The sequence below is a fragment of the Hemiscyllium ocellatum genome, chromosome 19 (genome assembly GCF_020745735.1).
Source record: "Hemiscyllium ocellatum isolate sHemOce1 chromosome 19, sHemOce1.pat.X.cur, whole genome shotgun sequence".
NCBI lineage: Eukaryota > Metazoa > Chordata > Chondrichthyes > Orectolobiformes > Hemiscylliidae > Hemiscyllium > Hemiscyllium ocellatum.
In genome coordinates this window covers 74,506,457-74,519,310 of record NC_083419.1, presented here as the reverse complement: position 1 = coordinate 74,519,310, position 12,854 = coordinate 74,506,457, and positions in this window count along the sequence as shown.

Sequence of the window (12,854 nt, the reverse complement as noted above, 5' to 3'; positions counted from 1 at the left end):
CAGCAAGAAATCCCCACTGGTTCCTCACTCAGGACAAAAGGGATCATACTAGATTATGAGGCTGAGAAGATCAGCACAAAATACTTAAAATCCTGAAGTGAGAGTGCGCTTTAGGAGTAAATGTTAAATGGATTGCAAAGGGTCTGGTAACAGGAGGAGGGCGTTAGGAAGGGGAATCATTGTCAGGGTTTAATGATACGATAGGAACAGGGAGAGGTGAAGGTGCTGGAGGTGGTGAGAGTGTTATAGAGAGTGGTCAGGTCTAGAATGGTGTTACAAAACCAGTACAGATTGCTGCAGCTGGACTTGTTTCCAGAGGTACGGAAGTGCATAGGTATTTTTATTTATTCATTCATTGGATGTAGTTGTCACTGCCTGGAAGAACATTCTTTGACCCGACTGCTAATTACCCAGAGGGTAGCTCAGAGTCAGCCATATTGCTGTAGGTCTGAATCAGATTCCGAAAAGGAGGTAAGTGAACCAAATGAATTCTTCTTACTGAACAACAATATTTTTATGATAGCCTCACCAATGTATTTTACAGATGCACCATGACATCCCAACTGTTACTCTCAATGCTCGCCCCAATGAAGGTAAACATCCCAAACGTCTGATTCACCAGCCTGTCTACCTGTGACAACACATTCAAAGAACTGTGTACCTGCATCCCTCGGTCTCTGACTGACAACACCACCCAGGGCCCAAACATCAACTGTACAGGTCCCATCCTGGTTTGTTTCACCAAAATGGAACACTTCACATTTATCTAATTAAACTCCATCTGCTATTCTTCAGCCCACTATCCCAGCAGTACTGTTCATCATGTTGTAATATATACGATCTTCTCCACGAACCACTTTACCTCCAATGTCAGTGCCACCCAAGAAGCTTACTTACCAGGGAACCAATATTCCCATCCAAACCATTTATCCAAATGACAAACAACAGGGGACCCACTCCACGGCTGGTCACATGCCTCCAGTCAGAAACACATGTCTCCCATCACCCTCTGTCTCCTACCATCAAGCCAATTTTGAATCCAGTTCACTAGCTCCTCCTGAATGCCATCTCCTTTTTACACTGATCTGAGTTTATCACCCAGCTTACCAGACAGAACATAGAACACAGAACAGTTCAGCCCAAGACCCTTCGGCCATGATTTCATGCCAACCTTTTATCCAACTATAAGATCAAAATTACCTACATACCCTTCATTTTACTATTATCCATGTGTCTGTCCAAGAGTCTATTAAATGTCCCGAATGTGTCTAATTTTACTACCACCATTGGCAGTCCATCCAACCACCTACCATTCTCTATCCTCTTATCCATCCTCCATTCACCTGAAAATTATGCCGCCTTGTTACAGCCATTTATTCCATAAGAGGAAAAGTCTCTGACTATTCACTCTCTGTGTGCCTATCATCATTTTGTTCACCTCTACAGGGTTGCCCCACCCCCTTCTTCACTTCATTGAAAAAAGCCTTAGCTCCCTCAAACTTTCTTCATGAGAAATATTCTCCATTCCAAGCAGCATCCTGGTAAATTTCTTGTGTACCCTCTCTGAAACTTGCACATCCTTCCTGTAAACAGGGGGACGGAACTGAACACAATATTCCAAGTGTGGTCTCACTAGGAGGCTATTAAGATGCACTAAAACCTCACTGCTCTTAAAATCTATCCCCTTGCTAAGGAAAGCCAACACAATATATGCCTTTTTAACAACCCTACCAACGTGCGTGGCAACTTGAGGGATCTATGGACATAGACCCCATGGTCTCTCTGTTCCTCCACACTGCCAAGTATTCTGCCTTTTAACCCTGAATTCTGTATTAAAATTCAACCTTCCAGAATGAATCACTTCACACTTTTCCAGATTTAACTCCATCTGCAACTTCCATTGCTGTGTCCTGTCAATGTCCCTATGCAATCTACAATAGCCCTCCACATTACCCACCACTCCAACAATCTTCGTATGATTAGCAAACTTACATAGAACATAGAAAAATACAGCGCAGTACAGGCCCTTTGGCCCTCGATGTTGCGCTGATCCAAGCCCACCTAACCCACACTCGTCCACTATCCTCCATATGCCTATCCAATGCCCTTTTAAATGCCCAGAAAGAGGGAGAATCCACCACTGCTACTGGCAGGGCATTCCATGAACTCACAACTCGCTGAGTAAAGAATCTACCCCTAACATCTGTCCTATACCTACTACCTCTTAATTTAAAGCTATGTCCCCTTGTAATAGTTGACTCCATACGTGGAAAAAGGTTCTCATGGTCAACCCTACCTAAACTCCTAATCATCTTATACACCTCTATCAAGTCACCCCTAAACCTTCTTTTCTCCAATGAAAACAGCCCCAAGTGCCTCAGCCTTTCCTCATATGATCTTCCTACCATACCAGGCAACATCCTGGTAAACCTCCTCTGCACCCGTTCCAGTGCCTCCACATCCTTCCTATCGTATGGCGACCAAAACTGCACACAATACTCCAGATGCGGCCGCACCAGAGTCTTATACAATTGCAACATGACCTCAGGACTCCGGAACTCAATTCCTCTGCCAATAAAAGCCAGTACGCCATATGCCTTCTTCACAGCACTATTTACCTGGGTGGCAACTTTCAGAGATCTGTGTACATGGACACCAAGATCCTTCTGCTCATCCACACTACCAAGTATCTGATCATTAGCCCAGTACCCCAGCTTCTTGTTACTCTTACCAAAGTGAATCACTTCACACTTAGCTACATTGAACTCCATTTGCCACCTTTCTGCCCAGCTCTGCAGGCTGATCTATATCCCGCTGTAACCTGCCACATCCTTCCTCACTGTCAACAACTCCACCGACTTTCGTATCATTCGCAAACTTGCTCACCCAACCTTCTAGCACCTCCTCCAGGTCATTTATAAAAATGACAAACAGTAATGGTCCCAAAACAGATCCTTGCGGAACACCGCTAGTAACTACACTCCAAGATGAAACTTTACCATCAACTACTACCCTCTGTCGTCTTCCAGCCAGCCAATTCCTAATCCAAATCTCCAACGCACCCTCAATGCCATAACGCCGTATTTTTTGCAGTATCCTACCATGGGGAACCTTATCAAATGCCTTACTAAAATCCATATACACCACATCTACTGCTTTACCCTCATCCACCTCCTTAGTCACCTTCTCAAAGAATTCAATAAGGTTTGTGAGGCACGACCTGCCCTTCACAAAACCATGCTGACTATCCTTGATCACATTATTCCTATCCAGATGTTCATAAATTCTATCCCTTACAATTCTCTGTAAGACTTTGCCCACAACAGAAGTGAGACTCACCGGACTATAGTTACTAGGGTTATCCCTACTCCCCTTCTTGAACAAGGGAACCACATTTGCTATCCTCCAGTCTTCTGGCACTATTCCTGTAGACAACGAGGACATAAAAATCAAGGCCAATGACTCTGCAATCTCCTCCCTTGCTTCCCAGAGAATCCTAGGATAAATGCCATCAGGCCCAGGGGACTTTTCACCCTTTCCAGAATTTCCAACACCTCTTCCCTACATACCTCAAAGCCATCCATTCTAATTAATTGTGACTCAATATTCACTTCGGCAACAATGTCCTGTTCCTGAGTGAATACTGACGAAAAGTATTCATTCAGTATCTCCCCAATCTCTTCAGCCTCCACACGCAACTTCTCATTACTATCCTTGACTGGACCTATTCCTACCCTCGTCATTCTTTTATTCCTGACATACCTATAGAAAGCCTTTGGGTTTTCCCTAATCCTACCAACTCAGGACTTTTCATGTCCCCTCCTTGCTGCTCTTAGCTCTCTTTAGATCCTTCCTGGCTACCTTATAACTCTCATTTTCCCCAATTGAACCTTCACGCCTCATCTTTACATAGGCCACCCTCATCCCTTTAACCAGGGTAACCAATTCCGTATTAAACCACGGCTCCCTCACATGACCCTTTCCTCCCTGCCTGACAGGTACATACTTATCAAGGCCACTCAATAGTTGCTCCTTGAACAAGCTCCATATATCGATTGCACCCTTCTCTTGAAGCCTACTTTTCCAAGCCACGCATCCTAAGTCATGCCTCACCGCACATTCCCTGACCCCAGCTATAACTCTTGCCCTGCAGTGCACACTTATCCCTCTCCATCACCAGATTAACAGTCACCGAATTGTGATCACTGTCCCCAAAGTGCTCACCTACCTCCAATTCTAACACCTGGCCTGGTTCATTACTCAGAACCAAATCCAGTATGGCCTCACCTCTAACTAACCCACTCTCCAAAATCCACATCCAAGTCATTTATAAAAATCACAGAGAGCAGAGTCCCAGAGCCGACTGTTACAGAACACCACTGGTCACTGAGCTCCAGACTCAATACTGTCCACCTGCTGCCACCCTCTGTCTTTTCTGCCATCCAATCCTGTATCCAGACAGACAGATTTCCCTGTATCCCATGCATCCTTATTTTCTGAATGAGCCATCAACGTATTCGCTCATATCCTCAAATAATTCAATAAGATTTGTGAGGCATGACCTGCCCCTCACAAACCCGTGCTGGCTGTCTCTAATTTAACTATAGTTTTCCAAGTAGTCATAAATCCTGTCTTTAGTGTCCTCGCCAATAATCTGCAACCCACAGACATTAGACTAAAACTGTAATTCCCAGGATTGTACCTCCGTAACATGGCCCGGACTCTACAAATCTTCCCTCCTCTGCCATGTTCCCCAGAAGGGCACTGGAGGGTGGTAGGGGTTACAGAGACAGGGAGGGATATCAGGAGAAAAGGATTTTGCAGACATTAGGAGGGTTGCAGTGCCAAAAGGAGACTTCAGTGATTGTGAGGTTTCATGGTGATGAAGGTAGTTGAGGAGGGAGGGAGGGAGGATTGTAGGGAATTAAGAGGTTTCGCAGTTTAGGTGCTTTGTTAGGGCTGCAAGTGGTTACTGAGTTGGGGAGGTTTAAGCACTGGTGGATATTACATAAACATGTGGTTTTAGTTGCAATGCAGGAAGAGGATGCAGGAAGCTGGAGAGTACGGGGTCTGAACGAGGTTACACAGATGGGAAGAGTTGTCAGGAGTGGAGGTGTTTACAGAGACAGCAATGGTCGGATCTGGAGCAGAGGACCCAGACTGGGAGGGATGTGGGGACTGAAGGCGGTTTCACGGGGAGGGATGACCATAGACCCATAGAAGGGGACTGAAATGTGGAGAGCTGCAGGGTTGACGGGTTCAAGGAGTTGGGAATGCGGGGAGGGATAGAGAAGTTTACCGGGATAAGGATGTTTGTAGAACAGGGCTGGATCACACAGACAGGGACTGTTTTAGGGAACTGAGCAGATTACAGAGATAAAGAGGTTTGTATCATCTGGAGGAACAAACAGAGATATGGAGGGTCATCGTGACTGAAGATGTTTATAGATATAGGAAGGCTTATGTTCTGGGGGTTATTTAGACATGGAGGCTGTGCAATCTGGATTCGTTTTTCAGAGATTGGGTAGCAAGTTTGGTTGGAGACAGTACCACAGATAAGGGAGCATTACACAAACAGGAGGAAGTTCCAGCGGTAGGGAGGGTTCGAGTGGAAAGTGATGTTTACACAGATAGGGGTGTAAGAGCTGGAGAAGGTTATGGAGATGGGTAAATGGATGGAGATACAGGAGGAGCTTACATTGACACGGTGGGTGATAGTGATGGGAGAATGTTACATAGTTGATGAGTCTTGAAGGAACAGGATCGGAAGAGGCACTGGCATTGGAGTGGGATCTACAGATCGGGAGTGTTGCAGGGACCTGAGAGGATAACACAGATAGGGATGGTGGTAGGGTCTCCACAGACTGATGGCGGTTTAGGGACTGGAAGACTGCAGGAGTTTATGGAGAGTTGAAGAGTTGGAGCAGTTCGCAGAGGAAGGATTCTCCGACAGGAGTAGGTCACAGATAGTGAGGTTTGTGTTGCCTGAGTAAGTTAAAGAGAGGGGAGTTTTCGGGTCCAGAAGAGATTACACTGACAGGGACAGTTGAAGAGAGTGAAGCAAAAATGCATGGAGAAGGTTACACAGATAGGGAGGTGAGTAGGGACTGAAGGTGAATACACAAACATGGAGGGTTATATTGTTAAACGGAGCTTAGAGGGATAGGGACTGTTGTAGGGATTTACACAGAGAGGGAATGTTGTGTTTTTGGAGATGATACAGACAGTGTTAGGGAGTGTTTAATGGACTACAGAAGAGCTCAGAGAGAATGAATTCTGGGGAGTGGAATAGATTACAGACACAGATTGCTGGCGGGTTGAAGAGAGCTTCTCCAGATCCTCAGTGCTGTAAGGCTGGAGGGAGGTTACAATAATAAGGGTTTCCTACACTTAATGACGTTTTTGATATAGAGAAAGTCTCAGAACGGGACTGTCAAAAGGAGGTACACACAGTCCAGATGGGTTTACAGAGATATAAATGTTTTGGGGGGTGGGGGGGAGGGTTGCAGGATGGAACAGTGATTGGGAGTGATGTAACCAATGTCAACAGTTATAAGGATTGTTCTAAAAGCAGGAAGAGGTGGCAGTCATATCGATCGTGGTAAGGACTAGGGAAGCTGACATCGCCAAGGAGTGTTTTAGAGACTGTTGGAGATTACACATATAAGGAGAGTATTGGGGATGAGGCAAGGTTCAAGAGACAGGGATGGTTGACAGGACTGGACAATAACCTGAATAGAATCTCCACAGTGTGGAAAAAGGCCATTTGGCCCAACAAGCCCACACCAACCCTCTAAAGAGCATCCTAACCAGACCCATCCCTCTCCCTGTAAAAAATGAGGTCTGCAGATGCTGGAGATCACAGCTGCAAATGTGTTGCTGGTCAAAGCACACCAGGCCAGGCAGCATCTCAGGAATAGAGAATTCGACGTTTCGAGCATAAGCCCTTCATCAGGAATCTCTCCCTGTCCATTAAACCCTGCATTTCTCATGATGAACTCACCTAAAGCACACTTGCCTGAATACTACAGTCAATTTATGATGGCCAATCACGTATCGTGCAAATGTCGAGCTATGGCAGGAAACTAAAGCACCCGGAAGAAACCTACACAGTCGGGGGGAGAACATGCAAAGTCCACACAGACAGTCGGCCAAGGCTGGAATTGAAGCCAGGTTCCAGGCACAGCGAGGCTGATTATACAGAGCACTGCAGAGATTGGACTAGGTCACAAAGTTCACAAGGTTTATTGGAACAGGAAGAGAATATAGTCAGGGACAGGATAAGGTTCCATAGATGAAGTCCATGAGAGGGACTGGAGGAGGTGAATGCAATAGGGAGGGTTGTGGATTCTCTCTACAATTAGAGGTAGGGACAGTTGGGGAGACTGGATGAAGTTAGTCATACTCAGAGTTGTACACACTGGGTGAGGTTACAGAGTTAGCAAGGATTCTTTGGACTGGCTGAGGTTATCGACAGAGGCAGTTGTGAGTATGAGAGTTGTTACAACAACTGAGAGGATATTTCAGGTACATGGATGGTTTTAGTGGCTGCAGGATGTTCGAGAGCTAGGAAGGCTAGTACTGACTGGAGGTGGTCAAAGGTACGGAACATTGTAGTGTTGGGAGTTAGTCACAGAGACAGAGAAGATTGAGAGAGAGAGAGAGAGGGGGTATGGTTACAGATCTCGGGAGCGTTCAGGAAGCTTCAGAACATTACATAATGGGAGGGTTGGTAGGAAACGCTGTACAAACAGTGAGGTGAATTGGATGATGGAAGGTTAGAGATAATGAGGTGCTGTAGGACAGGATGGAGGACTGCTGTTGGGATTGGAAAAGGTTACAGCAACGTGATTGGGCTGTAGTGCTGGACAAGATGACAGACATAAGGATTTTTAGAGTGTTTCGGTGATAGTAGTCCTAACACTAGCTTTCAAAGTCATTTTGGTAAAATAAGGATAGGGCAGAAGTGAAGACGCCAAATTTGTGGAAGCCCCATCATCATTAGAATATTACTGTCACTGGGCATTATCACTACCACGAGACAGGATCTGACAAACACAGACCGGGAGGAACTTTTTGCTGTTGGGTTCACACTCAGAAACAGGAAGTATGTTAAATTGATACAGGGAGAATTCAAGGCCAGTGTGTTCTGCGAAGAGTGAATGACAAAGGCAGTAACTCCAGTGAATACTGGTCAAGGGATATCCTGAGCTTGATAAAGGAAATACAAGGCGATGGAAACAGGCAAAGACCGACCAACATATAGATAGTGCAAGGCAATCCTTAAAATGACGGGCAAATAATGGGCATGAAATATCCTTAGCAGATACTGTTAAGGAGAGGCCACAGGGAATTTAATGAGTACAGTTCGAGGAAGAGGATTCCCAGGTAAACAGCGAGGCTTGTTAGAAACCAAAGGGCCAATCTGTAATGGAGCCAGTGGAAATCGGTGAGAACTTCAATGAATACTTCCCATCTGTATTCACACAGGAGAAAGACATTGTCACCGGGGATTTCAGTTGGGACGGTGAGGTTCGAGAACAAGAAAAGATGAATAAGGAGGAGGTATTAAATGCTTTCACAGGCATAAAGGTGGAGAAATCCCCAGTGCCTAATGAAATGTATCCCAGGCTGCTATGGGAGGTAAGGGAGGAGATTGTTGGGCCCCTGGTGGATATATATAAAACTTTGCTGGCCACAGGTGAAGTGTTGAATGACTGGAGGGTCGCTAATGTGGTTCTTTTGTTCAAGAAGGGCAGCAGGGATAGGCCAGGTAATTACAGAGCAGGTAGTCTGACAGCAGAGGGAGGGAAATTATTGGAATGAATTTTGAGGATGAATCAACACTTCCAAAGGCAAGGATCACCTCTGCAGCAGCATCACAGATTTGGAAGAGTGAGATACTGTCTGAGGAATTCAGTTCAGTTTTTTTTGAAATGGTGTCGAAAAATATTGATGAGGGCAGTGCAGATGATGTGGTTTACATGGACTTGAATAAGGCCTTTGACAAGGTCCCTCGTGGAAGGCTGGTCCAAATGTAAAGAGCCATTGGGATCCAAGGCAAGTTGGTAATGTGGATTAAAAAAAACAGTGGATAGACTTCTCGTGTTTGGAATTCTTTCATCAGTGGGTGCACCACAGGGATCTGCGCAGGAAGCATTGCTGGTTATTTTGTGGAATAATAACTCCGATGTAAAAACAGAAGGAATCATTAGTAGGTTTGCAGATGACATGAAAGGTGAGGGATGGTCTCAGGGTGCAGTCAGATATCAATCAGATGATAAGCTGAGCAGAGTAATGGCAGATGGAGTTTACTTCTGATCACTGTGAGGTAATGCACTGTGGAAAGTCTCATAAGTGAACTATATACATCATGAATAGTAGGTCCTCCTGGAGTACTGAGGAACAAGGGACATTGGTGAACAAGTTTCTGGACGTCTGAAGGTGTCAGCATAAGTGGACCTGAACTGGGAGCAGGAGCGGGACCCATATCCTGGTGGGGCGATTGTTAGAGCTGCTTGAGAGGATATAATCTGATCTGGCAGGATGTTGCAACTTAAACAGTTGGAAGGCCAGAAAGAAGATTGAGGTTGGTGCACAAGTTAAAGAGAGCAATTTCAGCAGACAAGGCAGGCACGAATCTAGCAAGAAATGGGGGAGGGGTGGAAACTGATGATTAACCTGCATTTACTTCAACGCAAGGGACCTGATAGCTAAGGAGAATGACCTCACGGCATGGATTGGAACATGGGACTGGGAGATTATAGTTACTACAGAAACACAACTGAGGGAGGTTGAGGACTGGCAGCTCATTGTTTCAAGTTGGAGATGCTACAGGAAGCATCGAAGGGGAGGCAAGAGAGGACGTGTGGTGGTGGGTTTTGATTGCATGAATCATCCCAGTAGTACTTAGAGAGGATATTCCGATGTTATCACCCAGTGAACCTATGTTTGTGGAACTGAGAAATAAGAATGGGTCATCACTCTGACACGATTGTCCCACTGACCCCGAATAATCCGTGGCAGAGTGAGGAATAAATATATCAGGAGATCTCAAATATCAATCATAATAATAGGGCTGTTATGGTTGGGGTTTTCAAATCTTCCAAACCTAGACTGGGACTGCCAGTGTTCAGTGTTTGCAAGGGAGGAATTTGGTAATTGTGTTCCAGAAACTCCCAATTAATATGAAAATGGTCTGAAAAGAGAAAGGGGCAAAACCTGACCTTCCCTTGGGTATTAAGGTCGGGAAAGGGACTGAGGTGTGAGTGGGAAAGCATTTTGCCAAAGTGACCACAATTCTATTAATTTGAAAACAGCTTCGGAAAAGGACAGGCCTGGTCCACAGGTTCAAGTCATAAAATGGGGCCTGACCAATCTTGATCGTGTTAGCCAGGAACGTTCAAAAGGTGATTGGGGAGTCTATTTGCAGGGAAAGGGAAGTCTGGCAAGTGCGAATATTTCAAGATTGAGACAAATTGAGCGATCACCACCAGCAGGTTCCTGTTTGTGTGCAACTCAATGCTGACAGCATTAGGAGACACTGGCTGTCTATTGAGGGTCTGGTCAAGGAATAGAGGCTACGTGTCAGGTATAGCCAGCTGGATCAAGGGAACCTCTGAGGATCACAGGGGCAGTAGGAATATACTTTGGGTGGAAATCAGGAATGCAGAAAGGGTACATGAAATAGCCTTGGCAGATAATGAGAAGAAGAATCCAAAAGTGATTGTATTAATATATTGAGTAAAAGAAAACTCGAGACAAAATATTGCTCCCTAAAGATCAATGAGGGCATGGATGTGTGGAACAGCAGGATATGGCTAAGACATTAAACACATTTTTTACTCCAGAACTTACTGTGGACAAAAACTGGGGAACTCAGGGAATAAGAGTAATACGTTAGTCCATATTTGGAGTTCGCTGCAATTCCAGTATCCCCAAGATAGGAAGGATGTTGTGCAATTTGAATGTGTTCAGAAAAAAAATCACAAGATGTTGACAGGGTTGTTGCTGAATAAGTTGTGGTTATTTTCTCCGGAGCGTCGGAGACTGAGGGGTGACCTGACAGAGGTTTATAGAAACATGAGGAGCATGGATTGGGTAAACATTCAAGGTCTTTGCCCAAGGGTTGGGAAGTCCAAAACTAGAGGGCAGAGGTTTAAGGTTAGAGGGGAAAGGAATAAAAAGGGACAGCCTTTTCATGCACATGGCGATGTGTGTATGGAATGGGCTTAGAGAGAAAGTAGCAGATATTGATACTATGACAACTTTTAAGAGATATCTGGATGGGTTTATGAATAATAAGGGTTTAGAGGTACATGGGCCAAGCGCTGTAAAATGAGATGGATGTACTTACATCTTCTGGTCAGCATGGGCGAGTTGGACTGAAGAGTCTGTTACTATCCTGTACATCTCTATGCCTTGAAAAGAGGGCATGTTATAGAAGAGGTGGTGCTGGAGGTTTTAAAACACAAATTTATGGAAAGCCCCAGGACCTGATTAAGTGTATCACAGGACATTGTGTGATGCTAAGGAATAAATTGTGAAGCCCCGAGCAAAGATATTTGTACCATTGACAGCCATGTGTGATGGGCTGGAAGGCTAGAGGGTGGCATTGTCAGCAGTGAAGGAGGTTTTTTGAGATTACAAAGGGATCTTGATGAAATGGGTGAATGGGCTGAAAAACTGTAGATGGAATTCAATCTGAATAAATGCAAGGTAAAATAAACAATTGCAGAGCTTATACAATTAATGTTAGGGCCTCGGTTAGTGTTTTAGAGCAGAGGGACCTCTGGGTTCAGGTACATAATTCTTGAAGTTTGCATCACAGGATGGATAAGACAGTGCTTGGCATGCCTGACTATTGCTCAGTCCATTGAGTGTAGGATTTGGGACGTCATGTTGAGATTACAGACATTGGTGAGGCCTGTTCTGCAATACTCTGCCCAGTTCTGGTCGCCCAGTTATAAGGAGGATATTATTAAGCTGCAGGGGATTCGGAAAAGATTAACCAGGGCGTTGTTGAATATGGAAGGCTTGAGTTCTGAAAAATGATTGGATCGGGTGAGTCTTTTTTTTTTACAGGAGTCTGGATGTTGAGACGTGATGTTATAAAAGTTTATTTTAAAAAATGAGTTTTTTAGATCGATTAAATGGTAATTGTCTTTTCTGTAGGATGGGGGAGTCTCAAAAGGAGAGACCACAATTTAAAGGTTAGAAGAGTGAGATGTTCAAAAAAAAGGCATGGGGGCAAATTGTTACACAGAGGGTGTTTTGATTGTGGAATGAACTTCCTGAGGAAGGGTGGATGTGGGTACAATTACAACGGTTAAAAGACAGAGATACTAAACGAGTATTTTTCATCAGATTTTACTGTGGAAAAGGATATGGAAGATATAGAATGGAGGGAAATAGATGGTGACACCTTGCAAAATGTCCATATTACAGAGGAGCAAGTGTTGGATGTCTTGAAATGCATAAAGGTGGATAAATTCCCACTTCCTGATCAGGTGTAATCGAGAACTCTGTGGGAAGTTAGAGAAGTGATTACTGGACCTCTTGCTGAGATATTTGTATCATAGATTGTCATAGGTGAGACGCCGGAAGACTGTAAGTTTGCAAAAGTGGTGCCACTGTTTAAGAAGAGTGGAAAGGACAAGCCAGGGAATTGCAGAGCAGTGAGCCTGACCTCGGTGGTGGGCAAGCTGTTTGGAGGGAATCCTGAGGGAGAGGATGTACATATATTTGGAAAGGCAAGGGATAGTCAACATGGCTTTATGCATGTCTCACAAACTTGATTGAGTTTTTTGAAGAAGTAACAAAGAGGATTGATGAGGGCTGAGCAGTAGATGTGA